The sequence below is a fragment of the Pteropus vampyrus genome, unplaced genomic scaffold (assembly GCF_000151845.1).
Source record: "Pteropus vampyrus isolate Shadow unplaced genomic scaffold, Pvam_2.0 Scaffold53, whole genome shotgun sequence".
NCBI lineage: Eukaryota > Metazoa > Chordata > Mammalia > Chiroptera > Pteropodidae > Pteropus > Pteropus vampyrus.
Window position 1 is genome coordinate 5,144,808 of NW_011888834.1, and position 17,776 is coordinate 5,162,583.

A 17,776-nucleotide genomic window follows, 5' to 3' on the forward strand; every position below is an offset into this window, starting at 1 on the left:
TGAGATTTACTTACTGGAAGAGAAGAAACTGGCATCATTAACTGGTAGGAAAATTCACAATTTTGATGTATTGTGGGAAGTTGAGTGTGGATTAGCATGAAGGGAGAAACTCCTGGGACCTCAGTCTTAGAGAGAGGGCCCCACACTTTCCTTGGATTTTACTCCAGGAATCCCACAGTTTTTACAGTGAGGAACCAAGAAAGAACTATAAAACAGCCATAAAACAATTAACAAACTGGCAACCATAAGTTCTTACTAATCAATAATTATTTCAAATGGAAATAGATTAAATTCTCCTATCTAAAACAGATTGACTGAATAAAAAAATACAAACACTTAACAACATACTACCTATAAGAGACTCACTGCAGATTTAAGAATATGTATAGAACAAAAGTAAAATGATAAAAAAAAGATATTTTATGCAAATAAAAATCAAAAGAGAGTGAGAATAGCTATACTTATATCAGACAAAATAGTCTTTAAGTCAGACCCTGTAACAGAGACATGGAAAGTCATCATTATATAATGACAGAGGGGCCAATTCATAAAAGGATATAACAATTGTAAATATACATGCACCTAACATTGGAGGACATAAAATATATAAAGCAAATATCAACATATCTGAAGGGGGTATACCGACAATACCATGATAGTAAGGGACTTTAATATCCCACTTTCAACAATGGATAGACCATCCTAATAGAAGATAGACAAGTAAACATTGGACTGAAACTAAACTTTAGACCTACCTAATTAAACTAACAAACATATACAGTATATCCCATCCATCAGCAGCAGAATACATACTCATCTCTAGCTCACACAAACATTCTCTAGGATAAATTATATATTAGGCCACAAAAAAAGAGTCTTAGCAAATTTCAGATTGCAATCATATCTAGTATATTTTCGAACTACAATGGTATGAAACTAGAGATCAATTATAGGAGGAAATCAGAAAAATTCACAAATATCTAACAATTAAACAACATACTTATTAACAACTAATGGGTCAAGGAAGAAATGAAAAAAAGGAAATAAAAAATATCTTTAGACAAATGAAAATGGAAACACAACATACCAAAACCTCTGGGATGCAGCAAGAGCAATTCTAAGAGGAAAGTTTATAGTGATAAATGCATACATTAAGAAAAAAAGATTCAGAAAAAGTATTTGGCAAAATTTAACATCTTTTTACAATAAAAACCCTCAAATTCGGTACAGAAGAAATGTAACAACATAACAAAGGCCATATATGTCAAGCCCACAACTAACATCATACTCAATGATGAAAAGCTTAAAGCTTTTCCTCTAAGATAAGGAACAAGTCAAAGATACCCACTCTCACCACTATTATTTAATATAATATTGGAAGTCGTAGCCAAAGCAATAAGAAAAAAAAAAACTAAAGGCATCCAAATTGAAAGAAAGAAGAAAAACTGTCATGATACTATATATAGAAAACCTTAAAGAGTTCACCACAAAAATAGAGTTAATAAATGAATTCAGTTAAGTAAGACATAAAATTAATATACAGAAATTTGTCACATTTACATAGACAAATAAACAATCAGAAGGAGTAATTAACCTATTTCCCACTTAGAAAGAAAAGTGCAGCTCACTGCCAGCGTTAATTTAATTTTACATAAACATGTTCTTTGATGCCGAAGCAAATCTACCTGGTTTTTAATGTGAAAATTAAATATAAAAGCTGATCTTGGAATTATTTCTAAACATAACTTGTCTCTATTCCTAATGAAATAGAAATGTATACATAAATCAGATTCATCAAATGAATCTTTGGCTAATGACTATTTGAGAACAATGCTAACATCATGTGTAGGAATGCTGTGTTTTCTAGGATTTGACATTTTCAGCACTCAAGAATTACTATAATTTGTAAATGTAAATGCAACTATTAAAAACAGAATGCTATAAATAGAATGATGTCATCTATTTCCAAAAACTATCGATACACTAGAGCGATGCAAAAATAATAATAAAAGTGAGATATTTTGTGGCAAACTTTGGGGGTAAGATTAGGACTGTAATCTGTGAGTTTTCTCAGAGTAAACGCTGCAGCCACAAGCACCTCTGGTAAGTATTCTCAGAGCAAACAGGAAATAGGTTAAGAAAACTATCCTATTTAAAACTGCATCAAAAATAATGAAATATCTAGGAATTGATTTAATCAAAGAGGTAAAAGACCTGTGCTCTGAAAACTATGAGACACTGAAGAAAAAAATTGAAGAGGACACAAATAAATGGAAGGATATACTATGTTCATGGATTAATGTTATTAAAATATCATACTACCTGAAGCAATCTGTAGATTCAATGCAATCCTTATTGAAATACCAATGGAATTCTTCTCAAAACTAGAACAAATAATCTAAAAATTTATATTTATAATCCAAAAGACCATGAATAGCTAAAGCAATCTTGAGAAAGAAGAACAAAGTTGGAGGTATCATGCTCCCTGATTTCAAATTATAATAATCAAAACAGTTTGACGCTGGCACAAGAACAGACACATAGTTCAATGGAACAGAATAGAGAGGCCAGAAATAAACCCTCACTTATATGGTCAATTAATCTATGACAAAGGAGTAAAGAATATACAATAGAGAAATGACAGTATCCTCAAGAAGCAATATTGGGAAAACTGGACAGATACTTGGGAAAACTGGACAGATACATGCAAAAAAAAAGTGAAACTGAACCATTCTCTTAAACCATACAAAATAAATTCAAAATAGATTAAAACTTAAAATGTAAGACTTGAAACTATAAAATTCCTAGAAGAAAACATAGCAAGTAAACTATCTGACATCCATCTTAGTAATATCTTTATGGACATATCCTCTTGTGCAAGGGAAACAAACAACAAAGTCAACAAATGAGACTTCATCAAACTAAAAAGCTTCTTCATAGTGAAGAAAACTATCAACAAAATTAAAAGACAACCTATTGAATGGCAGAATATATTTGCAAATGATACATTCAATAAGGGGTTGATATCCAAATTACATAAGAAAACACATACAACTCAATAACAAAAAAATAGACAATCTGATCAAAAAATGGGTAGAGGACATAAAAAGATATTTCTCCAAAGCACATACAGATGTCAAACAAACATATAAAAAGATGCTCAACATCACTAATTATTAGGGAAATGCAAATCAAACGACAATGAGATACCACCACACATCAGTCAGAATGGTTATTATCAAAAAGTCAGCAAGTAACATGTATTGGAGAGAATGTGGATAAAAAGGAATTCTTGTGCACTGCTGTGGGGCTACAAACTGGTGCAGCCACTATGAGAAACAGTATGGAGATTACTCAAAAAACTAAAAATAGATTTATTCTATGACTCAGCAATTCTACTTCTGGGTATTTATCTGAAGAAAATGAAAACACTAATTTGCAAAGATATATGCACCCTTATGTTCATTGCTGCCTTATTTACAATAAGCGAGATATAGAAACAACATAGGTGTTCATCGACAGATGAATAGATAAAGATGTGGGGTGTGTGTGTGTGTGTGTGTGTGTGTGTGTGTGTGTATGATGAAATATTACTCAGCAATAAAAAAGAATGAAATCTTGCCATTTGCAAAAACATGGATAGACTTTCAAAGTATTATGTTAAGTGAAATAAGTCAGATAGAGAAAAACAAATACTATATGGCTTCACTTATATATTGAATCTAAAACAAAACAAAAACAAGCTCAATGGTAACATGATTACTAGACTTAGCGTGGTGGTCACGTTATAAGATATATAAATGTTGAATCATTGTATTGCACAGCTGAAACAAATATAAAGTTAAATTTCTTAAAAAAGAAATATTAAATAAATAAATAAATAAATAAATAAATAGACTTACCAGAAACCATACAAACAAGAAGAGAGTAGAGTGAAATATTTAAAGAGGTTAAAAAAAAAAAAATTCAATCTATTCCAGGGTAATTGTTTTTTAAAAGCAAAAGACAAGTAGACTTTCTCAGACCAATAGTAATGGACAGAATTGATAGCCAGAAGACCTACTCTACAAAGGCTTCAGTGAGAAGAAAAATAAGAAACTTAGATATATATCAGAGAAAGAAAAAGTAAAGATAAATTAAAATTTTTAATTTTTTAAAATTCTTAACTAATGTAAAATATATTTCTATTTAAATCAATAATAGTAAAAAGTATTGGGTGATGAAAAAATAAATTGAATGAATAACAATACTAAAATGTATGAGAGAGAGGAATTAAGAATACTTTGTTATAAGGTACATGCATTGCAGATGAAGTAGTATAGTGTTATTTGAAAAGGGATTTTAATTAGTTAAAAAATATTACAAATTCTAGGACAACCACTGATTTTTTTAAAAGAGAAGAGATAAAATAAAATCACATTAAATGCTCAATTAAAACTAGAGAAGCCAAAAATAATAAAGAACAAACCAATGAATAGAAAACACTATAAATTTGGTGGAATTAATCTAACTGTATCAATAATTACTTTAAATATAGTCAAAGTAAAATACATCGATTAAAAGAGAGATTATCAGAATGGATTCTTTTAAAAAAGCAAGGCCCAACTGTGTGTGTTGTCTATGAGAATTCACCTTAAATATAAAAATAAAAGTAAAGAAATAAAAAGATAGATCATGCTATGCTAACATTAATCAAAAGAAAGTTAGAATAGTTATAATAATTTCAGAGAAAGCAGAATTTAGAACAAGTGAAATAATCATTAATAAAAAAAGGAAATTACACAATAGTAAAGGGGCAATTCTTAAATAAGACAATTCTCCAAGAACCCTGAAGTTGTGTGTAACCTAACAACAGAGCACTACACTATTTGATTTAAAAACTGAAAGGAGAAATAGATAAATTTATTGTTATAGTTGGAGACTTTAATACTCTATCCTCACTAGTAATTAAGACCAAGCCCGCAGAAAATCAGTAAGGCTGTAACTGGTCTGAACAGTACTATCAATCAGGTTGATCTAACTGCCATTTACTGAATATTCAACTCAATAATAACATAGTATGCATCCTTCTCAACACATAGAACACTTCCCAATGTAGACCACATTTGGGACCGTAGAATACACTTTAACCAATGTAAAATAAATAGAAATCACAAAGCATTTTGCAGATAGCAATGGATTTAAAATAGAAATCAGTAACAAAGATAGCTGGAAAATCCTCAGACATTTGGAAATCAAACGACACACTTTTACATAACACAGAGGCCAAAAAGAAAGCTTCAAGATAAATTTTAAAATATTATTAATGAAATAAAATGAAAATACATATTATCAAAATTTCTGGGGTGCAGCAAAAGCAGTAACTAAGAAAAATTAATACATTAAATATATATAACTAAAAAGAAGACAGATTTAAAATCAATAACCTAACTTTCAGCTCAGGAAACTATATATTTAAAAACCTCATTTAAGCATAAGCAAGGACAGGAGAAGAAATAATAAAAATTAGAATAGAAATCAAAGAAATTGAAACCAGGAAAATAATGGAGAAAATCAATGTAACCAAAAGCTAGTTCTTTGAACGAAAGACCAAATTGATAAAATTTGAGCCAGGCTGATTAATGAAAAGGGAGAGAAGGCACAAATGACCAATATCAGAAATGAAAGATTGACTATGAATCCTTACCTCAATGAACATTAAAAAGATAATAAATACCATGAACAACTCTATTTCCACAAATTTCATAGATTAGATAAAACTGGTCTATCCTTCTAAAACACAAAGAACCAAAATTCATAGAAAGAGAAACAGAAAACCTATAACATAGAGATACTCCTGTATCTCTAAACAAAACTTAACCACAATAATTAAAAACTTTTGGAACAAAAAACATCAAGTCAGATGATTTCATCAATGAATTTTACCAAACATTTAAGAAAAAAAAAATGATGCCAATTTTCCAGAATCTCTTTTTAAAAATAGAAGGTGAAGGAGCACTTCCTAAGGCATTATATGAGGCCAACGTTACTTTAATATCAAAACCAAATAAAGACATTACAAAATGCTAGTAAACTAAATTTAATAATGTATAAAAAGAATTATATACTATGACCAATTTATTGACCAATTAGAATTTATTCTAAGCATGTAAAGTCATTTTAGCATTTTAAAATCAGTTAATGTGATCCAAAATAACAATAGCCTGAAAAAGAAAACTCAAACGATTATATCCGTTGATGGAAAAAAAGTATTTGGCAAAATCTACATCTACTTATGATAAAAATTCTCAGCAAACTAGGAATAGAAGGGAACTTCTTTCATGTGATAAAGAACTTCCGCAGGGGGAAAAAAAAACTAATTAACATTATACTTAATAGTGAAAAACTGAAGGATAACATCTAATCACTCCTGTTCAGCATCGTACTTCCTAGTTAGTACAGTAAGACAAGAAGAGGCAATAAAAAGTATTCAGATGGAAAGGAAGAAATAAACTGTCTTTGTTCGCAGATGTGATTGTCAATGGAGAAAATCCCCAGAGACTCTACAAACAACAACAACAACAACAACAACAACAACAACAACAAAACCTCCTGGAACTAATACATGAGCGAAGCAAGTCAAAGGTACAAAGTTAATACATAAAAAGTCAGTTGCTTTCCTATATATCAGCAATGAACAACTGGAATTTGAATTTAAAAAATAATGCCATTTACGAAAAAAAAAAAAAACCCTTAGATATAACTCTAGTAAAATAGGGTATAGGGTCTGTACACAGAAAACTACAAAACACTGATGAAAGAAATTAAAGATCACTAAATGGGAGATAGTTCATGTTCATAGATTAAAAAATTCAATATTGTTAAATCCAGTGTCTAGTTCAAGTCTCAGCTCCTGTGCGGAACCTTCCCTGATCAACTCCCATTGAGCTCCAGTTATTGTACATTCCTACAGCAAAGAGAAATTATTTCTTAAAATTTAGCCTTGAATTATACCCCACTTACAAGATTCTGAATTTCTTTATGTGTTTCATATTACTCTGAGACAAGCTTCTTGAGCATAGTGATGGTATCTCACTCATCAGTGAGGATCTGAAAGCTAATGTAGGCATTTAATACACTTGTACTGAGTTAATAATTTAAAAACTGAGAACTGAAAAAAGTAAGAACTATTATAGGATATTTCAAGAATTCATAAATGTAGTAAATCATACAGTAAATACCTTTATGCATAATCTTTGTAGTCATTACTCTTAATTTCTTTATGGAATCCTGAGTAGAGTGTAAATATATTTAAAGTGTTTTTTCCTCATTTATTTATTATTTATTATGAAATGGTTGTTCAGAAAGATAGTATCAATATTTTTATTGAATAGTATATTATTTTTATCTTTTTCATTTACATAGGCAAAAGTTTTATTTTGTTATTTACTAGTGAAATTGAATGTTTATGTTTTTTATTGTTTCTTCCCTTTATTACCAGTTGTTAATTTTCTTTGGTCATATTAAAGATTTGAAATCTCTGTTGGCCCTGTTTATTGGTTTTTTAATTCAATTTATGATTGTATAATAGCTTATATTACAGATAATAAAAATGTGGAAATTTATGTGTTATATATCTAAAAATATCTAAATAATAAAATAGTAATATGAATAGTACTTGCTTCATTTCTGTATCTTCTCCATATAATGACTTGAGCCTGGTGCCTCTTCTGCTATCTCAGAGTGACTGTAATTGTTTTATTTTTTTTTCCATCTCTTGACTATTTCTTCTTATATTCTTATTGGTTCATTTTATTTTAATTAGATTTGATCATAGATTCAGGACTTTTATGTGTATTAACATGGAATTGACACAGTACTTTTTCTTTTTTTAAAAAATTTACAGCATATCTAGTTATAATCTTTCTTAAATTATTATGATTTCTCATTGTTTTAGTTATATTTGTCATAGATTTACCCATTCAATGACTTCTTTTTTGTCTAAAATATCAGTGTAAAATAGAAATCAATATCCTAGGCTCTAGAATGAGACTACTTTTATTAATATCTTGGTTTCATCATTTATTTGCTGTGTGGTCTCAGGTAATTACTTGACCTCCCTTGGCCTCAGTTTTCTCATCTATATAAAGGGGTAACAAGCTAATAGAGTAATTATGAGCATTATTGTGTTAAAGAGTTAATACATACTGATGACAGGCACATAATAAGAGCTTGATAAATTTTGGCAATTATTAGAACTATAAAGCGTATTTTTCTATGGATGCTTTTGGTTAAGATGTATAAAGAGCACTACCAATAAGGGAAAGGAGAAATTTAAAAATGAAAGGTTAGAAAGCTTAACAATCTTTTAACTTTACCAGCCAGTCTTTAACTTTACCAGCTAAAATGTTAATTACTGAAATAAAAAAAAAAAGTTCTGATTTTTCAGGATTTTGTTAGTTCAGAATGACTCATGACTCTTTTACATTTTTAGCACTGTGGTCCCCGAGGCAAACAGATGCTTCTGCTACAGACCAATATTAATGTCAATATCAATACCATCACCAATGTGCAGTTGGGTAAGTAAATTATTTCTTGATGTCTAGATCCAAATATTAATGAAAGCTTTCAAGGAACCACTTATTTCTGATTACTCTAGTGGATCTAGCATTGCACCGAAGCATGAAACAGTTTTTATAGTGATCCATATCCTATTCATTTTCCAAATTATGGTTTTCCTCCTTGACATTCAACATAAGTTTACCTAACTATCTCATTGATTTGTGCCACTTATGTATCAGAAAATGTCTGCTCTTACAAAAAAAGGGAAGATTTGCAAAGGCAATTGATGATCTATCAAATTTCTCAGCAACACGTGAGGCATGGACCCAGAGCTGACAGACTGCACAACTCCAGCACAATTCGCATTTTCTCTATACATAGTGCATGGAGTACAACGTAAATGCCTGAAACTCTCCTCCAAAAATGGTCCTACACTGATGACTTATCACATCAATTCAATAACAGGAAAAAAAAAATGTAGTTCTTGTCCCATTCTGTAAAGACAAACCTGAAACAAAAGATGTTCTCAATCTATATCAAAATAACAGTGAACATAGGATTCCATTTTTAAAACCCTGGTTTCGAATGTTTCAAAATGTCCGAGGATTAAGATATATCATGTCAATTTTGTAAAAGTTAAGTAGTACTCTGTAATTTCCAATTTATCATCTTAAGAAAAACATTTTTATTTGGTTTAAGTAATTTGTTACTGTGAAAATTTCAATAATTCTGGTTTGAAACAATTTTCCTTCTTCTCTAGCTACTCTAATTTCAAGTCTTTCTTCAGTCCCCAATTTATCCACAAAGCCTACTCTGATCCTTTTAGGCTAATTCTTTGAAAAATATAGAACTTTTTTTTAGTATCATTCATTGTCCTTTGAACCATAAAATATTATGATTACTCTGCTATTATTATTTAACTTCCTATGTGCTACATTAAATTTTTATCTCCTTATGGAGACTCTGCCACAGGCCAAGATTCTTAATTAATTTTTGATCAACTAAAATTTTTTACAATGCAATTGCAACTTTCAAGGAATTCATAGAATAATGATGGATACACAATACACTAATGAATAGAGAGACAAATAAAAATATACATTCCATAAACTATAACTGAGGAATGACAAGATACCATAGAAATTCAGAAAAGTGAGCTATCAGATCTGCTTAAAGAAGGAGAGCAGAAAAGGAAAATTCACAGGGTGGGTGGCATTTCTGGAACTGAGTCTTAATAGATAAAATAGCATGTTACACAGTAAAAAGGCTCAAAAGACATGCCAAGTAAAAAATAATTTGGATTAATTTGTATTTCGAATCATTAATAATTTCTACTTTTACTTAGGTTTTCATATAAATATTTGTTTTGTGGCAATTTCAAATTTATTTAGAAGACTAATGATATGTTGTTAGTAATTTCTTTTATATAAGAAAATTCCTAAGAAACTTTTGGCCTTCCAACATTACTCTGATGTGCCCTGACTATAGACAAACACAGGGTGAGCTAGCTATGTTACATTAGTTAAACCTAAAAAGCCTCCAACCTCTGAATATAATGTTGACATAAATAAAGATCTTATCATACACATCGGTAGATAGGAAAACCAAGGCAGAAAATGACCTGACTAGATCTGATTAGCTTCCTAGTAAAGTTCATTTCAAATATCTCTATTTATAATCATCCAATCATGGATACACTTCTATTATAGGACATTTCCTTGTTGAAGAAAGAGCATTGGGTGACAGCAGTACTCTTTCCTGCCTACTGTGTTGTTAGTTTGTATAATTAATTAAGCAAAAGGGCCATGGCTGAACACAATCTCCTTGTTTTTCCGCCATTAGATGACAAAGCTCACTCCACCATTTGCCAAAAAATCAGTTCCACAAATTTAACACTAGGAAATAAAAAAGCTTAAAAAACAAAATTTACATAATGTCTGGAGCTGTCCTATGCAAAGGGTGGCCAGACATTAAAGCTAACTGCACTAGTAGTATTGATTTAAAAGAGTCAGTTTCCAAGTGAATCATGGATTTAATCTCTCCAGACTCTCCTTCTGAAAATATGCAAAGTGGGGAAATGCCAAAAGTGATGATTTATACATTTTACATTAGCAATTGTATATTTGGCATTAACTCTATCAGAAAAAAAATACATTTAGGTTTGGTATAATGCCTTTGATATTGATGACCTATAAAATTACATTGAAAAATCAATGTGTTAAGTATGTAGGTGACTCTCAGGGAAATGGAGAAGCCATTACCATTTACAATTGCTTTTACATTCTAAATTCAAAATCCATTATTGAAATATGTCTGTGGTTATAAAAAGACTTTTTGTTATCAATCTTTGAATAAGACCCCTCCAACACACACACACACACACACACACACACACACACACACTCAGATATCTTTTTAATGGAGGGCTAATGTTGACAGAAAAAGGTGTTAGATCTGGATCCATAAAAAAATTATTTTCTTGAATCTTGGAAGTGCATATTCATTGGGAAAAAATAGTAATGTTCAAGATATGTAAATATCTTGGCTAAAAATTATAGAAATTCTCCCTTCAGTGAATAAAGTTTGAAATTGTTTAAGTTTTTGATATTCCTATTTAGAACAGAGCTTGATTCAGAAATATCTCATGTATAGAAGATTCTGGTTTCCTAAACTGGACTATAAGCTAATTGAATCTTGTCTCTATAATATTGCTTTTCTGAGTGACCCATCCATGCACAATACAAAGAGTTTCCTAAAAGATAGATTACAGGACAGGTTGCAGGATTATTTTGTGCTATTTTCTAATGAGTCCTAAATTATGGGAGAATTTGGTCTGAGGTTTACTCTCTTTAGTAGAGAGGATATGATAGGGAAAACCTAAAGTCTTTACTCAGCTCATCTGTCCCTATTAGCTCCCCAAAATATCGTGCATGACCATATTGGCTTATGTCAGTTAGCAATCTACCCTCGTTTCAAATCAGGCCACTTGTATTTGTCCACTCAGGCTGCCAAAACAAAGTACTACAAATTGATTTCTCACAATTCTGGAAGCTGGAAGTTTGAGATCAAGGTGTCAGCAGAGTCAATTTCTTCTGAAGCCTCTCTCCTTGGCATGTAGATGGCCATCTTCTCACTGCATCTTCAAATGGTCTCCCCCTACACATTCTGTGTCCACATTTTCTCTCTTACTAAGGACACCAGACATATTGTGTTAGGGTCTGCCATAATTAGAACTTAATTACTTCTTTAAAGACCTCATTTCTAAATACAGTCAGATCTGAGGTACTAGAGGCTAGGACTTCAAATATAGATTTGGGAGGAGAACAGAACTCATTTAATAACATTGCCTTTAATTCAAGGTGTAGAAAAGATTGTAGTGAAGATGTATGAGAACTACTCTTTTCTTTTTCTCCTCCCTCTCCCTCTTTGCTCCCTTCACTCTTCCCATGCTATGCTTTAAATAGGGGCAGGTTGGAAAATTTTGTTTCTCTGAGTAATACTTCATAGGTAACAGGTTTTCTTTCCCTTCTTCCATACCAGCCTCCTTAAAGAGAAAGAGCATTTTTTTCCCCCATGCTGTGTGCCTGGCATTCAAATAATGGCTCTCTCCATCACAGCATCTTAGATGGTTCTCTACAGACCCTTGGATTCAGCATTTCTTCTGAGACAACGCTCTATCAATTTCCTATACTCCTTGCCTCTGGGAGATATTCTCCAGACCTCTTATCGATCCATTTCTTTGCCCAATGATCAGTTCCTTGATAGGCAGGGGGAGTGGCCAGTGAGCACTGCCTGCAGCCTGGGGACCTCCACCATTCCAATTAGCCTTGTCTCCTGGGTTAACTGGTGATATAGACTTGTGCTCTCTTGCCGGTGGCTATCTCCTCGTTTCTTAAACTATGTTCTGATGACACTAAGGTGAGTCTGTAGGTCCTGGGCCTCTAAAACCAGCTGAGAAAAGAGAAGCCAGTCATAGTTTACTGCATTCTTTACAAATTTTATGTTGAGCTGTGTGCAATGGGGACATAAGGGCAGGGATGCTTTTTTTTAAAAAAAAAAAAAAATGAGGGTAAAGGAGGAAAACATTAGCCACTAATGTTTAACAAATGATTTCTGTCCTCTAAGACACTCTCCTTCTCTCTCCTAGCTCCAAACTGTGAAAGCCTAGTAGGAAAAATCAGGAATTCAAGCCTTAAAATAAGGCATTCCTGGGTATAGAGTAATCATAGATGCTTAGAGAACATAAAAAGCTTCAACAGAAATTAACATGTAAATGTTTTTCAATCAACCTGCCTCAATTTTTCTTATTTATAAAAATAATAAATATATTGAACAAAACCTGCCAGTCATTCGATACTTTGAGTTCCTTAGAGAAAAGCACATGATAAATGAGAAAGGAAATATTTCTCATTGTGCTCTCTCTTCCTGTTCATTGACAATTCAGTTAACTCACATATTTTAAGAACCTGCAGAGAAACAATATCATCCAACAGAAACACAATGCAGCAAGAAATGGGAGACTGGGATTCTACACCTGTCCCTGATTCAGACACACAATGATACCAACAATCTATACTTTAGGGCAAGTCTCCTTATGCTTCTGCCTCCACATTTATGCAATGATAGATGAAGTGACCTTTAAGAGCCCTACAGCTTTTAAAGCAATAAGAAAATGGGATACTGTCTAAAATAGAGATAAATGTGGGGAGCATGGAAGTCCTCTGGGTTAAAACTCACTTACTGAAAGTGCTATTTTTTAAAAAATGTAAAATAGACATCTGCATTGCAAAAGCAACATAGCATTTTGTAAATAAAACTCTCCTCCACCATGTAATCCTTGTAAATTGAGTACAAGTAACCTAAAAGTGAAAGGTGATTTCTCTGTATTGGCTTTTCACTTCACACACCGATGAAAAACATGTTCTTAAAGATGATGCTGAAAATAAAGCCAGGCATTATTACTGTCCAAAGGATGCAAATAACCATGGCATTTGTTAGTTAACATCTAACTAATGGTCTTCACCATGCTGGTCTCAGCCCATTAGTGAGTTTTGCATCTCAATAATGGTCTTAAATAGTAGGAAATAAAATAAAAGGACAGTATGTGTATGTTACAAACAGTAAGAATAAGTATTATTTTATAAAACCATTTCAGTTTTATAAATGTATATGCATCATATGTGCATATACAACATGTATTTATATATACATATATATGTTTATATATGCATGTATAACATATATAGCATGTTGGTGCATGTGTATATAGTATAAGAATATTGGGTCATGTTGTCAGATTTATTTTTTATTCTAAATCAAGGTTGAAGAAAGATGAGAGCCAGTGCTCTAGGGCAGCTCAGGTCTTTCCCCAGTCTCACTCTGACCTGTAAGATAAGAAGAATATCAACATTGTGTAGCTTCTGGATAGAAGTAGGATGAAGCCTTTATGTTATAGAATATTCTAACTTCCTTGAAACATGACTTCTTGACTCTCGTACTATGCTCCTTCCTGGAGGCTCTGTTAGAATCTTTCTTTTTATTTGGATGATTTAAAGTTTCTGACTATGTGGTTGATACAGAAAGAATGGTCATGGCCTTTTTTTGCCTTGATGAGGGGAAGATACTGTCTTCTGTCTCCTAGAGAATCAGGAATGGAAAGAAAAGGAGGGGAAACTTTATGAGACCAATTACTGATAATTCTCATGGGCATGAAAGGGGGATGGGGCATGGAGCACACTACTTACTCAAAGCATCTAAAATAAAATATTTCTTCCGGAAAAAATCTTTTCCTCTCTGACTTGATTTATCACTAGTAGGAGAACCATCTGGTCACTCAGAGAGAGAAGTTCTCTGTATGCCACACTAAGGATTTTAGATATGATGCTATAGGAAATGAGGATGAAGAGAAGGTTACAAGAGAGGCTGCTGAAATTTTATGTCAGAAAATGTCAGGAATGTATTTGCATTTAAGGAAATACTCTGGAGGCAGTGTGAAGATCAAAGACAACTAAGGAAGCCATTCCTTTAGCCCAGGCAAAAGAAAAAAAAATAATGCAAGTGTGAATTAGAATACCAGCAGGGCAGATAGAGAGGAGGATAAAGCATAGTTAAGACATTTTGAAGAGATAAAAGATTTGGTTCCACAGCTCTAGTGTATTTTTTTTTTCACTTACATATTTTGCTACATAATCAAAGCAGCTAAAATTAAATTTTTTTTAGAACTAACTAATATTTTTCTTTCTATCTTATCACTAGTAGGAGAAGCATCTAGTCGCTCAAGGAAAAAAGAATTATAATCTTCCTGAGTCCGTAGTGTCCTTAGCCTTTTTTCCTTTATTCATCGTCCAGAAACACATATCCATATTTTTCTTGTCCTTTCCAAGAAAATGCCTCTTGTCCTCAAGCCATCAATAACTAGTAGAGTCATTGAGACAACTGTTCAACTGGATTTCTCACCCTGTCTCATTCTTCTCTCTCCCTTTTTATTCTCTGCCTTCAAACTAATCTTTCTATGACACTACTTTTTTTGTCTATACCTCCCTAATTATAAACATACAATGGGTTCCAGTGACCAAGATAATAAAGTTAAAAGGCTTGCCATTCAGAAACTATTACAGTCAGTTTCCATCTTATCACCCCTACTTTATTTTCCCAACTCTCTCTAATAGATATCCCATTTCTAATTCATTCTACAAACAATCTGACCACTTATGTCCCACCTATTTTAAAAGAAACGTGGTAAAAATAAATGAATTTATTTCAAAGCATGGCCGGAAGCCATCAGAGTTTTTTAGGGGGGTTGTTTTTTATTTTTGTGTGTGTGTTTTGAGTCTTTAAGGGGTGACTCTGGAGACTGTGTGGAGAATGGACTCGGGAAGCCAAATAAAAACAGAGTGGCTATTATATTATGTGACAGAAGTTATTGTGACTTGGAGTAAAATGATAGCAGTGGAGATTGAGAGAAGTCAGTAGATTTGGGGTATGTTAGGAATAGAACTTACAGGACCTGGCTGATGAATTAGAGGAAAATGGAAAGATATTGTTCAGTAAAGACTTTAGAGTCAGACATAATTGTCTGACTCTAAATGAACTATTTAACTTTTTGGAGACTAAATTCTCTACTTAATAAGGATAGTAATATTTACTTAGACCATATGAAATCGCCAATCTTGACTGTTACTAACTTATAAAAACTATATTTAAATGATTTATTCGAATATCAAACTCACAAAATTAATGTAAGGATTAAATGTGACAAAATGTATAAAGAAGCCAGTTGCATACAGCACTTAGTAGATGCTCATATCTTTCCCTTCTTTTTCCTTACTTTTACTTCAAGATCCAAACAAAGATCTTTTTAGTGGTCCTCCTAGATTGACTGGTACACATTGAACTTTTTACCCTCGGAACTCTAATTTAAAAACCATACTGCTCTAGTTTAACAACCTTGCATATCTGCCTTGTTTGCAAGAGTTCAGATAGGTTGAAAACTTTCACAATGTTATATGGTAGGTTAATGATGGACTTGGGGCAAAATATGATTTTCATGGTGTTTTCTTTCTCTTTTTATTAGTTGAATATTTCTAAATTTTCATTTTGAAATAATTGTAGATTCATAGAGAGTTACAAAGAAATGTACAAGAAAACCCTGTATACTCTTCCCCCAGTCAAAATTAACTTCTAACACAACTATAGTATAATACAAAGTCAGGACATTTGTATAATCCATAGAGCTTATTCATATTTCATCAGTTACACCTGTCTTCAATTGTATGTGGGCATCTTTATAATGTTATCACATAACCACCACCAAAATCAAGATACTGAACTATACCATCACTGTTAACATTCCTTTATGTTACTCCTTTACAGTCAGGCCTATCTTCTCCCCCATCCCTAATACCTGGTAACCAGTAATCTGTTTTCTGTAATTATGTTATTTCACAAATGTTACATACACGGAATCATGTATAATATATCTTTTTGAAATAGTATTTTCTTAATGAGAAAAGCAGTCTTTCTGGAAAAAAAAAATGTTTTGTACATTCCGTAGTGAAGTATTACGTAAAGAGAATGATATTAAGAACAACAGCTCCAGTTTCTAGAAATAAAAACATCTTGAATACAAAATGTTTGTCACTTTTAAATACAGTTTTATTTAAAGTTCAGGAATGACTTTCAAATAACTTAACAGTTTCTAAGAACAAAAAACAATTGAAATAATTTTCAAAAGTCTAAGAATTCCTGTAGGATGCTTCCTCATTTTCTATGGTAAATAACTGCACAGATCCAATTATAGAGACTTAGAAATATGCTGTCTCATGTTTTCAATATTCACATTTTCAAGCAAATGAACTTTTGCAAGTTACTAATACAATCTTAATCTATATGAAATTTTACTTATTTTGGAGAATAGGTTCCACCCACCTCGTTTTTTAAAAAAGGAAATAAACCCCAATAGAACTCAGCAAACTTTTATCCATATGGGAAAAGTTGAAATTAAAATGAAACCCTGTGGAGGACACCTATAACACTGTCTGATTTGATTCAGAAAAGCTCAAAAGAGGACTGCAGTGAATTACCTTATTAGAAGGCATGTAGAAAAGCCAGGGGCTAGACTTTAAAAATTCTTTCACTCCATTTTTTAATTGGATTGTTTGTTTTTTCTAGTGTTAAGTTGTATGAGTTCCTAATGTATTTTGAATACTAACCCCATGTTGGATGTATCATTGGTGAATATCTTCTCCCATTCAGTAGGTTGTTTTTCATTTTGTGGATGGTTTCCTTCACTGTGCAAAACCTTTTTAGTTTGAGGTAGTCCCATTTGTTGTTTTTTTTCTTTTGTTTCCCTAGCCCTAGGAGACATATCCAAAAGAAAAAAGAAAAAGAAAAAGAAAAAAAACAATGTCAAAGAGTTTACTGCCTTATTTTTCTTCTAAAAGTTTTGAGTACGGGTCTTTAATCATTTTAAGTCTTTAATCAATTTGAGTTTATTTTCATTTATGGTGTAATAAAGTAGTCATTTTTTTGTTTTGTTTTTTGGGGGTTTTTTTTGCATGTCAGAAAACAAACAATCCAATTAAAAAATGGGCAGCAGAGCTGAATAGATGTTTCTCCAAAGAGAACATACAGATGGCCAATAGACATGAAAAGATGTCCAACATCACTATCAAACTAATACCACAATGAGATATCACCTCGCACCTGTCAGATGGCTATTGTCAATAAATCAACA